The 14,149-nt window shown below is 47.9% G+C and overlaps 1 pseudogene; it reads right to left on the bottom strand.

Moving 5' to 3' along the window:
* Positions 1–6,100: 6,100 nt before the first annotated feature.
* Positions 6,101–6,252, bottom strand: LOC115288718 (annotated as a pseudogene).
* Between the last annotated feature and the right edge of the window lie 7,897 nt (positions 6,253–14,149).

The raw sequence follows: 14,149 nt of genomic DNA on the forward strand, positions 1-14,149 counted from the left end.
AGACCAACTTGAGAACCATACGGAGAGACATCACCTCCAGCTTCACCGTGCGTACATATCAGTCGTCATGCAAGATTCTGATTGGTTTTTCAGAGCCACGGGCCCACTGGATAGAAGGGTATAATGAAGAAGGATTGGCCAGACCAAGGTCATGTGATGATCCTTGAAGCCTGCATGGGTGAGATTCCAAACGATACCCAAACCAAGCAGAGTGTAAGAGTTACCATCTCCCCACGGGACTTGATTGGGGGCGGTAACCTGTGTGCTCTACTCCGCTGATATAAAGTATATGTGAACGTAGCTTCCACAGACCCTGAGCTGGCCCCCGGGACAGCCTCAAGTCCCCAAGCTGGGGCAGGAGACAGGTGAGGTGTTTCAATATGTCTTGGGAGGCTCCAATAAGAGACACATGCTCTCGAGGTCCTACCCAAGGACCCTGCCTTATCTCTTGAATTTATAATGATTGGATGTTCATGCTGCTGATCATGCTCTGTTCCTATGACCTCAAAACAAGTTTTGCTCAACGGGCTAGATTAAATTTGGGGTCTTACATTTTTAAAGAGTGAAAATTGTTAAGCATACATAATGTGTAGGCTGAAGCAAGTATTTTTAGGACAGTATGAACAAAGGGATGAAGGTCACTAATTGAGCACAGAACACACGCTGTCCAGTGTCTGATCGTGCTCCTGTCTGGGCAGTTGGGATCAGTGAGGTAGAAACACGCTCTGGACACAACATTTAAGGAGGGGCCCCCTCACTCTCGTGTCCTTGCAAGAGCAGGATCTATATCTGAGTGTGATGCCTCTTTAAATTTTTCCAACCTGAGTGACTCTTTTAAAAAAATTATTATTATTATTATTTTAATATAATTTGTTGTCAAGTTGGCTGACATACAGTGTATACTGTGTGCCCTTGGTGTTGGGGGTAGATTCCCGTGGTTCGTCGCTTACATGCAGCACCCAGTGCTCATCCCAACAAGTGCCCTCCTCCAGGCCCACCACCCACTTTCCCCTCTGCTCTGTCCCCCCATCAACTCTCAGTTTGTTCTCCGTATTTAAGAGTCCCTTATGGTGTGCCTCCCTCCCTTTTTGTTTGTAACTATATTTCCCCCTTCCTTTCCGCCATGGTCTTCTGTTAGGTTTCTCAAGTTCCACATATGAGTAAAAACATATGTCCATCAGCTGAGGAATGGATAAAGAAGATGTGGTTTGTATATACAGTGGACTGGTACCTGGCCTTGAGAAAGAATGAAATCCTGCCATTTTCAGCAACGTGGATGGAACTGGAGGGTGTTATGTTAAGTGGGTGACTCTCTCTTAAGGAGGCACACACACTCGGGCACTGTGCCTGCTCTCACCCTTTGCAGAGTCAGTGCCTCCTTAAATGTGTCTGGCCCTGGCGTAGGCAGGGCAGGGGTGCATTATAGTGGCCCAGTGCATGTAGGGTGGCTCTTAGGCAAAGCCAATGTTTAGTTGGATTGCTCAAGATTCTTGAATGGTCCAGAAAGAAAATCAACTCCAAATATTCAAGGGCTCCAAAAGGCCAAGCATTTTAGTCCAAAAGTCATTGCCAGAGTAGAGTGGGATCCATAACAAACTAAGTTGTAAGAGAAGCTGAGTAAGTGTAGAAGGGAGATGACAAATAGGAAACGCAAATCCCTAAACAAGCAGATCAAAACCTGGCGGTCAGGAGGGTGGAGGACCGGCTTGCTTCACAACCACATGTTTGACTTGACATATATGTCACCATGAGAATTCAGCATAATTATTTTTGGTAACAGTGTTATTGAGATGTGATTCACATAGCATATGACCCACTCATTTAAAGTGGACAGGTAAAGTGTTTAGGATATACATGGAGTTGTATACAACCGTCATCCAAATTTTAGAACATTTTTATCACTTCAGAGAGAAACCCCATGGTCTTCAGCTGCGGCTCCCAACTCGCTCCCTCTCCCTCAACCCTCAGTAACCACTTGCAGAATTAATTTTTGAATGTTTGCATTATTGATCGTCTGCCTTCAATGTTTTACAATTATGAGCAATGTTCCACAGGACAGGTATAATGGAAGAGTACATTTTCCCTTATAATCACTGTTACCTTCAAGTGGACCCTGTAAATAGAAGCATCTGGATCCTGCTGACCACCTTCTTGGCACTCGTGCCAAGAGGAGGGCCTAGGGCAGAATTTCACTGTGAGAGGGAAATGTGTACTGGAGTAATGTGAGCCATCTCCAGGCCAGGGAGGAGGTCTAATCCGGGTGAGAGCAGTTGGAGGTCATATGGGAGAAGACAAAAACACAGGGAAAGGGTTGAGAGGAAATTCTTCAATGGCCCAAGAGTAGTTTCAAAGCAGAGCAGTTGGAGGTCATATGGGAGAAGACAAAAACACAGGGAAAGGGTTGAGAGGAAATTCTTCAATGGCCCAAGAGTAGTTTCAAAGCAGGATGCCCGATTGTCCACTCAAAGTTGGCTATGTGGCCATGATATAGACGCTTCCCCGTGTACTGCTCCCCCAGCCATCCTGGACTTCTGGGATTGCCCTTGCACTCACTCACGGATCCTTTCAGAGACACGTGCGTGGATGTGGCCATGTGTCCATGTGGTGTGTCAATGAGAACGACCTGGGTCTCCTTTCAGAGTGGACGTGCTGTTAGTGAGGACAGGGTGCACACGCGCAAGAGCCCGAGGGCGGAGGTGACCACGAGAACACGGGTGGCCTTCGGATCCGAAGTCTTGGCCGTGCTGTTGGGAACTGAAGAGTTCATTGATGTTAACCAGAGCTCTGTGAGCGGTGATGCCCTGGATGACAGCTGGATCGTGCATCTTTATGAGCATATCAGTTGCTTTTGAAGATGTTGTTTCCAAAGGCAACTTTCCTGGGACTGAAATTACTAATCTGAAGTGAATGAAGACTTTTTTGACTCAGGAAACATGAGTGGTTTTCCCGAAAGTTTGCATCAGTGAGCGAGGACCCCTGTGATGAATACACCTGGGGGTTTTGGCACATCCACCCAGACACCTGCCGATGCCGCAGTTCCTCGTCACTCAGGGCTGGTGTCTAACGAATGTTCCAGTGACGGACGCCAGGACAGCCTTTACTCCCAAGTCAGGAACCTCTTCTTCAAGGAATTGCTTTCTCACATGGGCTCTGCTCCCAAAAGAGCAAGGAGCAGAATTAAGATGACAGATTCGGATTTTAGAGTCCAGGCCCTTGATGGGCTCTCGGGCTTATACTTCTTAGATGATGTTAAGCCCAGGAAATGTTTGGAAAGAGGGACATTCTTTGGATAAGATTTTATTTTGAGGGTGAAATAAAACGGCCCAGGACACCAAGATTCTCAGTGCTCTTAAGTTCCCCTGTAGGAAATTGTGCACATTTTTAGATGAAAGGAGATAAATATTTCCACATTTTAAAACTTAATGTCATTAACTAGGGAAAGAGAAGATATCAAAGATGTCACTACACTTGAGTTTATACTATCACTTTGCTTAATAAGATTTTGAGACAGTAACTTGAACTTCATCACATATTAGTTTATTTCACTTAATTTTTTTTGCAGGAAGTTCCCTTTGGGAATGTAACAAATGCCTAAAGAATCACACTATTCATAGAACAGCACTGGGCACAGCAGAGATGCTCAAGAAGTAATTAGTGAGCGAGTCAATGAACGGAGGACAGATGTAACCAAACTTCAAAACAACTCACTTCTCAAGTCAAGGATGTGTGTGCATTGCATATTTGTATTAGCTAACATACAGTGCAAACAGTGTGTTCTTGGCTCGGGGAGTAGATTCTCATGATTCATCACTTATATACAACACCCAGTGCTCATCCCCACACATGCCCTCCGCAGTGCCCGTCACCCATTCTCCCTGCTCCCCCTGACCCCTCACCCCTATCAACCCCCAGTCTGTTTTCTGTTTTTAAGAGTCTCTTATGGCTTGCTGCCTCCCTCCGTCTCTGTTTGAAATTTTCCCTTCCCTTCCCCCATGTTCTTCTGTTAAGTTTCTCAAATTTTACATATGAGTGAAAACATACAATATCTTTCTCTGACTTATTTCGCTTAGCATAATACCCTCCAGTTCCATCCACATTGTTGTGAATAGTAAGATTTCATTCTTTTTCATCACCTAATAGTATCCCATTGTATATATAAACCACGCCTTCTTAATCCATTCATCAGCTGATGGACATTGGACTCTTTCCATAATTTGGCTAATTTTTTTGATAGCATTTCTATAAATATTGGGGCACATGTGCCCCTATGAATCAGCACTCCTGTAGCCTTTAGATAAATTCCTAGCAGTGCTATTGTTTCATTGTAGGGTAGTTCTATTTTTAATTTTGTGAGGAACCTTCACACTATTTTTCAGAGAGGCTGCACCGAGTTGCCTTCCCACCAGCAGTGCATGAGGGTTCCCTATTCTCCCCATTTTCTCCAACAACTATTGTTTCCTGAGTGGTTAATTTTAGCCACTCTGAATGGTGTGAGGTGGTATCTCAGTGTGGTTTTGATTCGTATTTCCCTGGTGATGAGTGATGAGTGATGTTGAGCATCTTTTCATGTGTCTGTTAGCCATTTGGAGGTCTCCTTTGGAAAAATGTCTATTCATGTCTTCTGCCCATTTCTTCACTGGATTATTTGTTTTTTGGGTGTTGAATTTGGTAAGTTCTTTATAGATTTTGGATACTAACCCTTTATCCAATATGTCATTTGCAAGTATCTTCCTCCATTCTCTTGGTTGCCTTTTAGCTTTGTTGATTGTTTCCTTCACTGTGCAGAAGCTTTTTATGTTGATGAGGTCCCGGTAGTTCAATTTGGCTTTGACATGTGCTTTTGGAGACGTGTCAAGTAAGAAGTTGCCACAGCCAAATTCAAAGAGGTTGGTGCTTGTTTTCACCTCTAGGATTTAGATGGTTTCCTGTCTCACGTTCAGTCTTTCATCTGTTTTGAATTTAATTTTGTGTCTGGTATAAGAAGGTGGTCCAGTTTCATTCTTCTGCATGTTGCTGTCCAGTTCTCCCAGCACCATTTATTTAAAGATACTGTCTTTCCCCCCCCCCCCCCCCCCGCCCCCGGATGCTCTTTCCTGCTTTGTTGAAGATTAGTTAGCCATACATTTGTGGGTCCAAGTCTGGGTTCTCTATTCTATTTCATTTGCCTATGTGTCTGTTTTTGTGCCAATGCCATACTCTTTGATGATTATAGCTTTGTAGTACAGGCTAAAGTCCAGGATTGAGATGTCTCCAACTTTGGTTTTCTTTTTCAACTTTACTTTGGCTATTTGGGGTCTTTGTAGTTCCATGCAAATTTTAGGATAGTTTGTTTTAGCTCAGAGAAGAATGCTGGTGCAATTTTGTTTGGGATTGCATTGAATATGTAGATTGCTTTGGGTAGTATTGACATTTTAACAATATTTATTCTTCTAATTCAAGACCATGGGATGTTTTTCATTTCTTTGTGTCTTCTTCAATATCTTTTATAAATTTTTTATAATTTTCAGCATATCTTTTATGTCTTTGGTTAGGTTTATTCCTAGGTATTTTATGGTTCTTTGTGCAATTGTAAATGGGATCAATTCCTTGATATCTCTTTCTGTTGTTTCATTATTGGTATATAGAAACCCAACCAATTTCTGTACATTGATTTCATATCCTGTGAATTTGCTGCTTTCGTGTATCAGTTCTAGCACTTTTTTGTGGAGTCTTTCAGGTTTTCCGTGTAGAGTATCATGTCATCTGTGAAAAGTAAAAGTTTGACTTCTTTGCCAATTTGGATGCATTTTATTTCATTTTGTTGTCTCATCGCTGTGGCTAGGACTTCCAGCACTATGTTAAACAACAGTGGTGAGGGGGACATCCCTGCCGTGTTCCTGTCTCAGGGGGGAAAGCTCTCAGTTTTTCCCAATTGAGGATATTAGCTGTGGGCCTTTCATATATGACTTTTCTGATGTTAAGGCATGTTCCTTCCTTCCCGACTTTCTTGAGGGTTTTTATTAAGAATGGATGCTGTATTTTGTCAAATGCTTTTTCTGCATCTATTGACAAGATCATGTGGTTCTTATCCTTTCTTCTATTAATGTGATGTATCACGTTGATTGATTTGCAAATATTGAACCAGCCCTGCAGCCTTGGAATGAATCCCATTTGATCGTAGTGAATAATTCTTTTAATATACTGTTGAATTTGATTTGCTGGTATAAGGATGTGATTTTACACTTGATCTTAGCCAAAAGGCCGAGAAGCAATAAGGATGTGATTTTAATTAGGTAACTTTGGTTGTGATTTCTTTGGTTCTTTTTAAAACATTCTTAAAGTTTATTTTGAGAGAGAGAGAACATGAGCCAGGGAATGATAGAGAGAGAGGGAGAGAGAGAGAATCCCAAGAAGTCTCCATGTGGTCAGTACAGAGCCTGGAGCGGGGCTCGATCTCACAAACTGCAAGATCATGACTTGAGCTGAAATTAAGAGTCAGTTTCTCAACTGACTGAGACACTGAGGCACCCCTGATTTCTTTGGTTCTTAATAGAAATCTCTGAGGCTAGTGCATATTGTCTTTTTTCCTCATTTAGAATGCTGAGCTTTTTCTACAGCCCAGTTTGATGGTCTTGACCTAAATTATGCCAATAACAAACATTTTTGAAGAAGTCAACTGACAACACAGAAGCTAAAACATATGCAATGAGAGCTCATTATTAGTCAAGCCTGGAAGTACCAGACAAACACATCTAATTTATTCGGCACCTAGAAGCAGATTCCGTGTTACGACATGGTTTTGCTCTGCTCACGTGCTGTGGCTGTGTGTCCTCCTTTGGGGAATCCTCGCACAGTTATTATACTTTCTATGCACAGACTAATATCAGAACACGTGCACATAAGCCTTCAATAATTGCACTAAATTATTTCTTCCTCTTTCAGGCATATTCTTCTCGGCTGGCTTTAATGTAGGTTTCCTCTCACATAAGCATCTGTGGAATGAGTCTGGACTTTGCTAAAGCAGGGGTGGTTGGCAGGGGAGGAAAGGAAGAATAATGGCTAATCGTTAAGTTGTGGTGTGGCTATTTGGTTGGGAAAAAACAGCTGGCCGAGCGGCGATGTTACAGACATGGGCGGTGACCCCGCTAGTCTGGTCAAGGAGTCACATGCCTTTGGTGACTGCTTGATTTACTCTCAGAGATCAGCTGTGAGTGGAAAGGACTTCTTTGCCAAAATCTAGACTTAGTTAAAAGTGGCTAAGTCTAATTTTAGCACCGAGCTTGGAGCTTTCTTCTAGTCACTGCTCGGAAGTGGTGCTCAAGGGAAAAGCAGCAGGAAGCTGCAGGATCAGCTCTGCGTCTTCGCACTCAGGCTCACTGGGCACGGAGGCGGGGGCTGCTGCACCAGGTCAGGCCAGCAAGCCCCCCAGCCGTGCGGCAGGGATTGGACCACTCACGTCTCCTGGAGTCCATTTCTTTGGGGGACCCTCAGGTGTGTTACGTGGGCAGGAATTGGACTAGGTTCTGGCAGGGGTCAGAAGGGCGGGCCGGCCCTGGCGTGGCTGGAGAAAGCTCCTAGATGCTTGGTCTCTGTGCTCAGGGTGTGGGAACAGACCCCTGGGCCGTGAGCAAAGTCAGGCATAAAGCTTCGCCCACCCCTCTCCTCTCCGCCCTCCACCCTGAGCCAAGCGGAGGCCCGCGAGTGTGGGTCGCTGCTCAGCCAGCAGGATAGAAATCCGAGGAGAGCTGTGCAGGGCCACCACGGGCCTCACTTACCAGGGACCAGGTGGTTTTGAGCCTGCAGAATTGGGGGTGGAGTGGGGAAGCAGATGGAAAGTCCCAAAGGCCACTCGAGGGTGCACTCTCGGCAGACAAGGATGCCGTGTCTGGGAGGGTGGGGGTTAAGCATTCCACACCCTTGTCACTATTGTCTTTTTGGAACATGTTCGCCACCAGACTGCCCAGGACCTCAGCCCACCAGGAAGTCCTCACCCGACAGGCGGACAAGCAGTCCCTGCTCTGGGGGACAAAGGGCTGGCGAGCTGTGGGACCCCAGATGCTGAGTGGTTGCCTCAGGCCCCCTCCTGGGCTCTGGGACTGTCCCAGCATGAGCTGTCCCATCTGTAGGGACTGTGCTGCCTCTCACCTGTCCCCAGACCTCTCTCCCCACCAACGCCGGACGATTCGCATGTTGAGGCTACCAAGGAGAGCTCTCCAATCCCAGCGGCTCAGATCTGAGTGGAGAAGGCCGGCAGGCTCACGGCACCGCACACGCCTGGGCTGGGCCTCGGCGAGTCTGCCGGACGTTCTCCTGCTGTCTCTCCGTGCTCACGTCTGCCTCAGTTCTCTGCACTGGAGATGGGCTCTCCTCTCCCGGTGGGGATAAGGCCGCTGACAACTCCCAGTGACTGGACCCTGTACCCTGTGGCCGGGGACAGCTGGTGACTCAGTGAGGTTGGGGAACAGGTAGATCCAGGCTCTGGAGTGCAGACGGGGCTGGACAGGCAGGCAGAGGCCAGATGACGGGGCTTAGACCATCGTACCAAGGACGTCCCATTTTGTCCCCTTGGTGACCCTGAGTTATGGGTAAGACGGGAACAAGAGGGAGGAAGGATCAGATCAGTTTGCTCTGGAGTGGGGGTAAGGGACGGATCAGGAAGGAGAGACACTGGAGTCTCTAATCTGATGCCGGGAGCGGACGTGCTGGCCACTGACCCAGATGAGAGGGGGGACCTGGGAGGCGGGTGGGAGTGAAATGACTCTTACCGACTGGCTGGGGGCCCAGGGAGGGAGGGGCCGCCAAGGGTGATTCTCAAGTGAGCCCATGTGACCCGTGACTGCGGCATCTTCTAAAGGCAGGACCGCCAGATTTGTGTCTCCAAGCCTGGTGCCGGCAAATCCTGCGCGTCTCTAACCAACACGTCCATCACAGCTAGCTGGGCCCGCCTCTGCCCTCCCACAGTCCATCCTGCTCCTTCTCCGTTTTTCTTGCTTCTTGACGAAAAGCCCATGCCTTCCTTTACTTCACTAACTGCCTCTCAGCCACACACTTCCTTTTCATTTCTCAAATGTACCATCTTTCTCCTGCCCCAGGGCCTTTGCACATAACATTCTCTCTACCTGGGATGTTCTAGCCCCACATCCTCTTGTTGTCTCCAGCTCCTGCTCAGAGAGGCAGTTTCTGGTCCCACATGAGTCTTTCTGAAAGTACTATGTTCTTTCCCCTCATGGAACCCAGCACGGTTTAGAATTGTGCATTTATTTGTGTACATAAATGATGACTATTTGCCTCCCCTACTGGATAATACCCTCGTTTATTTTACTTGCCTTATTGCCGGTGCGTCATAGGTACTCTGTGAAACAGTGGCTTAGTGTTGGAATCAGCTGGGAAATTTTAAAAATTCTGATGCCGGCGTGCTTCCCCCAGAATTTTTGATTCAGTTGGTTTGAGCATGTGATCTGACTTTTTTTAATTTAATCCTTCCCAAGGGATTCTAATGTGCAACAAAGTTCACGATTCTAAGGACTCTTATCCTTGGACCTGCTCCAGATTTACAGACTCATCTTTCTGGGTGGGGTTCAGGGAGTTTGGACTTTGACAGGCTACCCAGGAAATTCTCACAAAATCTCAAATTCGAGGCACGAGGTGCAGAGAGCCGTGTCGGTGTGGTGGTGGAAGAGACCTCAGTGCACGGTGTGTGGGGGGAGGTGCGGCGGCCCCCAGAGAAGCCCCCACGGCCAGTGCTGCACCCTATACTTTGGCTGCACATGACCACACCGGAGATGGTTAAAAAATTCAGGTGTTCGAGCCCCACCACCCTCCCCTGTCCGCCCAACACGGTCTGACTTCAGTGACCTTCGATCTGTGGTGAGGCCCTGGTCTCTCTGTTGCTTGAACATTCTCCCTGTAATCGGAGCAGCCAGGGCTCAGATGGGTGGGCAGGAGAAACCAAGCAGACAAGTCTGGAATGGGCTGGGCTGAGCGCCAGGCTCTGTGGGGTTGGCAGCTAAAAGGAGGCAGAATAAGTCAGAGTTTGGAGACTGGCTGAACCACCAGGTTCTAGGTCAGAAGAATGTATTAATGTTTTAAAGCTGCATTAAATAGCTTACCGCAAGCTCTGTGGCTGAAAACGGCAGACATTTGCTGTCTCTCTGTTTTGGAGCCAGAAATTCAAGGTCAAGGTGCTGCCAAGGTTGGTTCCTTCCGAAGGCTCTGGAAGAGGACCCTCTCCAGACTTCTCTCCTAGCTTCTGAGGGCTGTCGCCAGTCCTTGGTGCAGGTGCAGCGCTAGATCTCTGCCTCTACCTCTCCCGGTCCCTCTCCCTGTGCGTCTTCGGTCTCCCTGTCCCCAGTCTTGCCCTCCTTTCTTGTAGGGGCACACCGGTCATGGAGTTAGGACCCACCCCAAATCCGGTTTGGGTTCATCTTGAGATCTTTAGCTTAATGATACAGGTTCCAAACAAGTTCACATTGGCAGCTGCTGGGAGCTAAGATTTGGACATACTTTTTGGGGGGACATAATCCAATCCGCCAGAGAGGGTAGAGGGCCTTGCGGTTTTCTATCAACAGCCAGCTGACTGCTGGGAAAACGCCTGACTGGAGCAGCTCACTCAGAAATGCCTGCACGGGGCCAGGGACCCCCTTCTCGTGCTTTAGAAACGGGGTCTGTGAGGACACAGAGTGTGGTAAGAGTTAATGACCGTGCGGGAGAGGCCAGACTCTCAGCTTTGAAATAGAAACCTTTAAGATTTACATGTGCGTGCACACACACATACAACACACACACACACACACACTCACACACACGTCCTCTGTTTAATTAAGGTGCAAGGTGGCTGACTAGGTGGGTGGCTGGGATCCGGGCAGCCCCCCTCCCCCACGACTCCATCCTGGGAGAAGAGACACACTCGGAGGCCGTACCCGCTGCTGGTCTCACCCGTCAGCGTCATTACCCGGAACCTCACCAGGGTCCATTCGGTTAGTATTTTCATTGGCGAAGTGCTCAACTCGCTCCTACACACACACACTACATACATCGACTCACATAGATGGATTTGACCACCTATGAAACTCTGTACATTTTCAAGTTTTAAAGGAGGCATAAAATACTTGGCGGACAGAAAGGGACTCTCTCCCCACGCAGGGAGTGGAGGCAAAGCGCGAGTGATCTTTACTGGGTGTGGCTGCCATTTTTGTTTACAGTAAATTTCAGGATGGCATTTCCTGGCAAAGCAAAATGCTAAATGTGAGCGTCTCCGCATCAGAAATCATCCTGTGGTTCTCCTCTTGTTTTGTGGTTAGTAAAGAGGCCCTCAGGAGGTCTGCAGAATATCTGCCCACCCAGAATTTCTGTGACCACATGAGCACCAGAAACACCTCAAATTTCGGGTACTTTCAAAGAAAAATCAAGGGCGACATTCCCCTTCACCGCCCAACAGCATTATGGTTTTGTTTAAACATCAAACTCCAAAACATGTTTTCCCCAACTTTGTTCAACGGGCTGAATACCATTGGTTCAGATAAAGTAAATGTTTCATGACTGTGTCCATGAGGTTTTGGGCTGTGAGCTGTGGACAGAGCCATGGGGGAAGCTGCCCGCACCATCCTGAGAGCAGAGAATAAAGACAATGACTTTGCCCCCAAGCCTGCGCTCCAGAGACACTTCGTAATAGGCTGAATGTCAAAAGATGTGCTAAGAAAAGGTTTTTAAAATGCTAGGCTTGTGGAAGAACTTTCCCTTCAAAACTTATTATCACATGCACTTGGAGATAACATGAATTAAAAATATGTTTGGGGGGCCCCTATGAGGCTCAGTCGGTTGAGCATCCGACTTTGACTCAGGTCATGATCTCACAGTTCGCAGGTTCGAGCCCCACGTCCGGCTCAGTGCTGACAGCTTGGAGCCTGGAGCTGCTTCCGATTCTGTGTCTCCCTCTCTCTCTGTCCCTCCCCTGCTTGTGCTCGGTCTCTCAGAAATAAATAGTAAACATTTAAAAAATGTTAAAAAGTGTTTCTCCTCCTTATTTTGAAGACAGTCCGTGTTTATTGAGGGACATATGAGCAGAGCAGAAAGAAATACAAGGAAGACAATAGACTCTTCAGAAACCTCATCATCTGTCTTCGTACCGCCCTTGGGGAGCTGATTTCCAGGCCCTTTGGGGTGACGCTGTCTGCTCCGAGTCCCCGGGTGGGTTTGTGGGCTCCGGCAGGGGCCCCTCCGCCCCTCCTCTGCCCTCAGCCCCTCCTCCCCTTTCTTCACCCATCGCTGTGGGCTGGTAGAGTGCCAGCCTGGGGCCATTTCCTGCAAATCCCCTGCCCCAGGACCAGATCCGTCTTCTCTGCTGGATAGATGATTCTCGCCCTAAGTTGCAAACTTCATTTCGATTTCTAAATTTAAATGTCATAAAAGGAGTTTCATGTGGGGCCGCTGGCTAGAGGGGTGGTGGAAGAGATGGATGCAAGACGTGGGCCGAGCAATGTCCCAGAAGGACAGCATCCTGGGCACGTGTGCAGCCGTCAGTCCTCACGCCCCTGCCTCACCGGGGCCACACCGGCCACACCGGCCACGCTGGCACCACGAGAAAGGTCCAGACGCCGCAGGAAGCAAACTCGGAACCACCCACGCCAGTGGCCTGCTCCTCCCACCTCCCCCGCCCCCAGTTCATAACAAGATGGGTTGAATCGTATCCGGAATGGATGGGAAATCAGATCCGTTCTTGAGTTCTTGAGTGTGCTGTTTGGGTAGAGGCTCAAGAGACAGGAGAGAAGTCTCTTATCCTTTGGGAATTCAAGGGAATGTTTTTGGCCAACCGGCATCTTCCAGCTCAACAGTTAGTTGAGAAGGAAATGGTGCCGTGGTCGGAAAGGAGACAGTGGTCGTTCCAAGGAGTTCGGCTGTGACACGGCACATTGAAAAAAAAAGCTCCCACAGTGAGAAACCCATAGGTTGGGGTGTTCTGGAACTGAGTGTGGGGGCTCAGACAGACACTGAGGTCCTGTCCCTGGGCGCTCCTGTGCGGGGCCGTCCTGGGCGCTGGGCTGGAGCCCTGGGTCTTGGGACTGTCCCTCTCTCTCTTGTGGGAGCATAGAAAAACACCTACTCTTTCTTGGTCTCCCTCACCGCCCATTTGCCATAAAATACACATAACACAGAATTCACCATGTAAACCGTTTTAGAGCATAGAATTCAGTAGCATTAGATCACTCATGATGTCAGTCGTCACCTCCCTTTCATTCCAGAACGTTTTTGTCACCCCAAATGGCAACTTGTGAGCAGCCGTTCCCCCTTCCTTCCTGGCTCTGGCAAGCACTGATCTGCTTTCTGTCTCTAGAAGAAGGTTTGCTTTCATGTAAATGGAGTCGCATGGTGGGTGGGCTTTCGTGTCTGGCTTCCTTCGCTCAGCATCGTGCTGTCAAGTTTCACTCCCCTTAAAGCTGCCTCCTTTCTTCTTATGGCCAAGACTATTCCATCACGTGGATGGATAAGCTCATTCTGCTGGTCTCTTTTAGAGCGAGGAAGCTCCTTCCCAAAGCCCCTGGTAGATTCTTCCTCAATCTCACTGACCAGACCTGCATCCCAGGCTAGAATCAGATCCAAAGATAGGCCTGGCGTTGAGATCTAAGGTCACCTTCTCCTTCCTGTCTAGAAAAGCGCCCCGTCCCTGGGCCCTCCGAGGCCTTCAGGGAGCTCTCTGAATAAAACCAGAAGCCTGCCGGGCAAGAACTGGTGTGGAGAGGGATGTGGAGAGGTAGTCCACACCGCCTGCCACACCTCCCAAGCTAGTGATGCATTTCCCTCAGGTAAATAAACCAGGTGGTTAAATTAAAATTTGATGAAGGTCCCAGTGTGATAGATATTTACTAAATGGGATATCGCACCACCTCCTGGCAGACAAAATTTACAAGAGAAAGTTTTCTAGAACTATGCTTCACAATTCTTTGTTTTTTAATTTTTTAAATGTTTATTTTTGAGAGATACAGACAGAACACAAGTGGGGGAGGGGCAGAGAGATAGAGGGACACAGATTTCTTTCGAAGCAGGCTCCAGGCTCTGAGCTGTCAGCACAGAGCCTGATGCGGGGCTCGAACTCACAACCTATGAGATCATGACCCGACCTGAATTTGAATGCCTAACAGACTGGGGCACCCAGGTGCCACCACAATTTCTTTTT

This window comes from Suricata suricatta, chromosome 3 (genome assembly GCF_006229205.1).
Source record: "Suricata suricatta isolate VVHF042 chromosome 3, meerkat_22Aug2017_6uvM2_HiC, whole genome shotgun sequence".
Lineage (NCBI taxonomy): Eukaryota > Metazoa > Chordata > Mammalia > Carnivora > Herpestidae > Suricata > Suricata suricatta.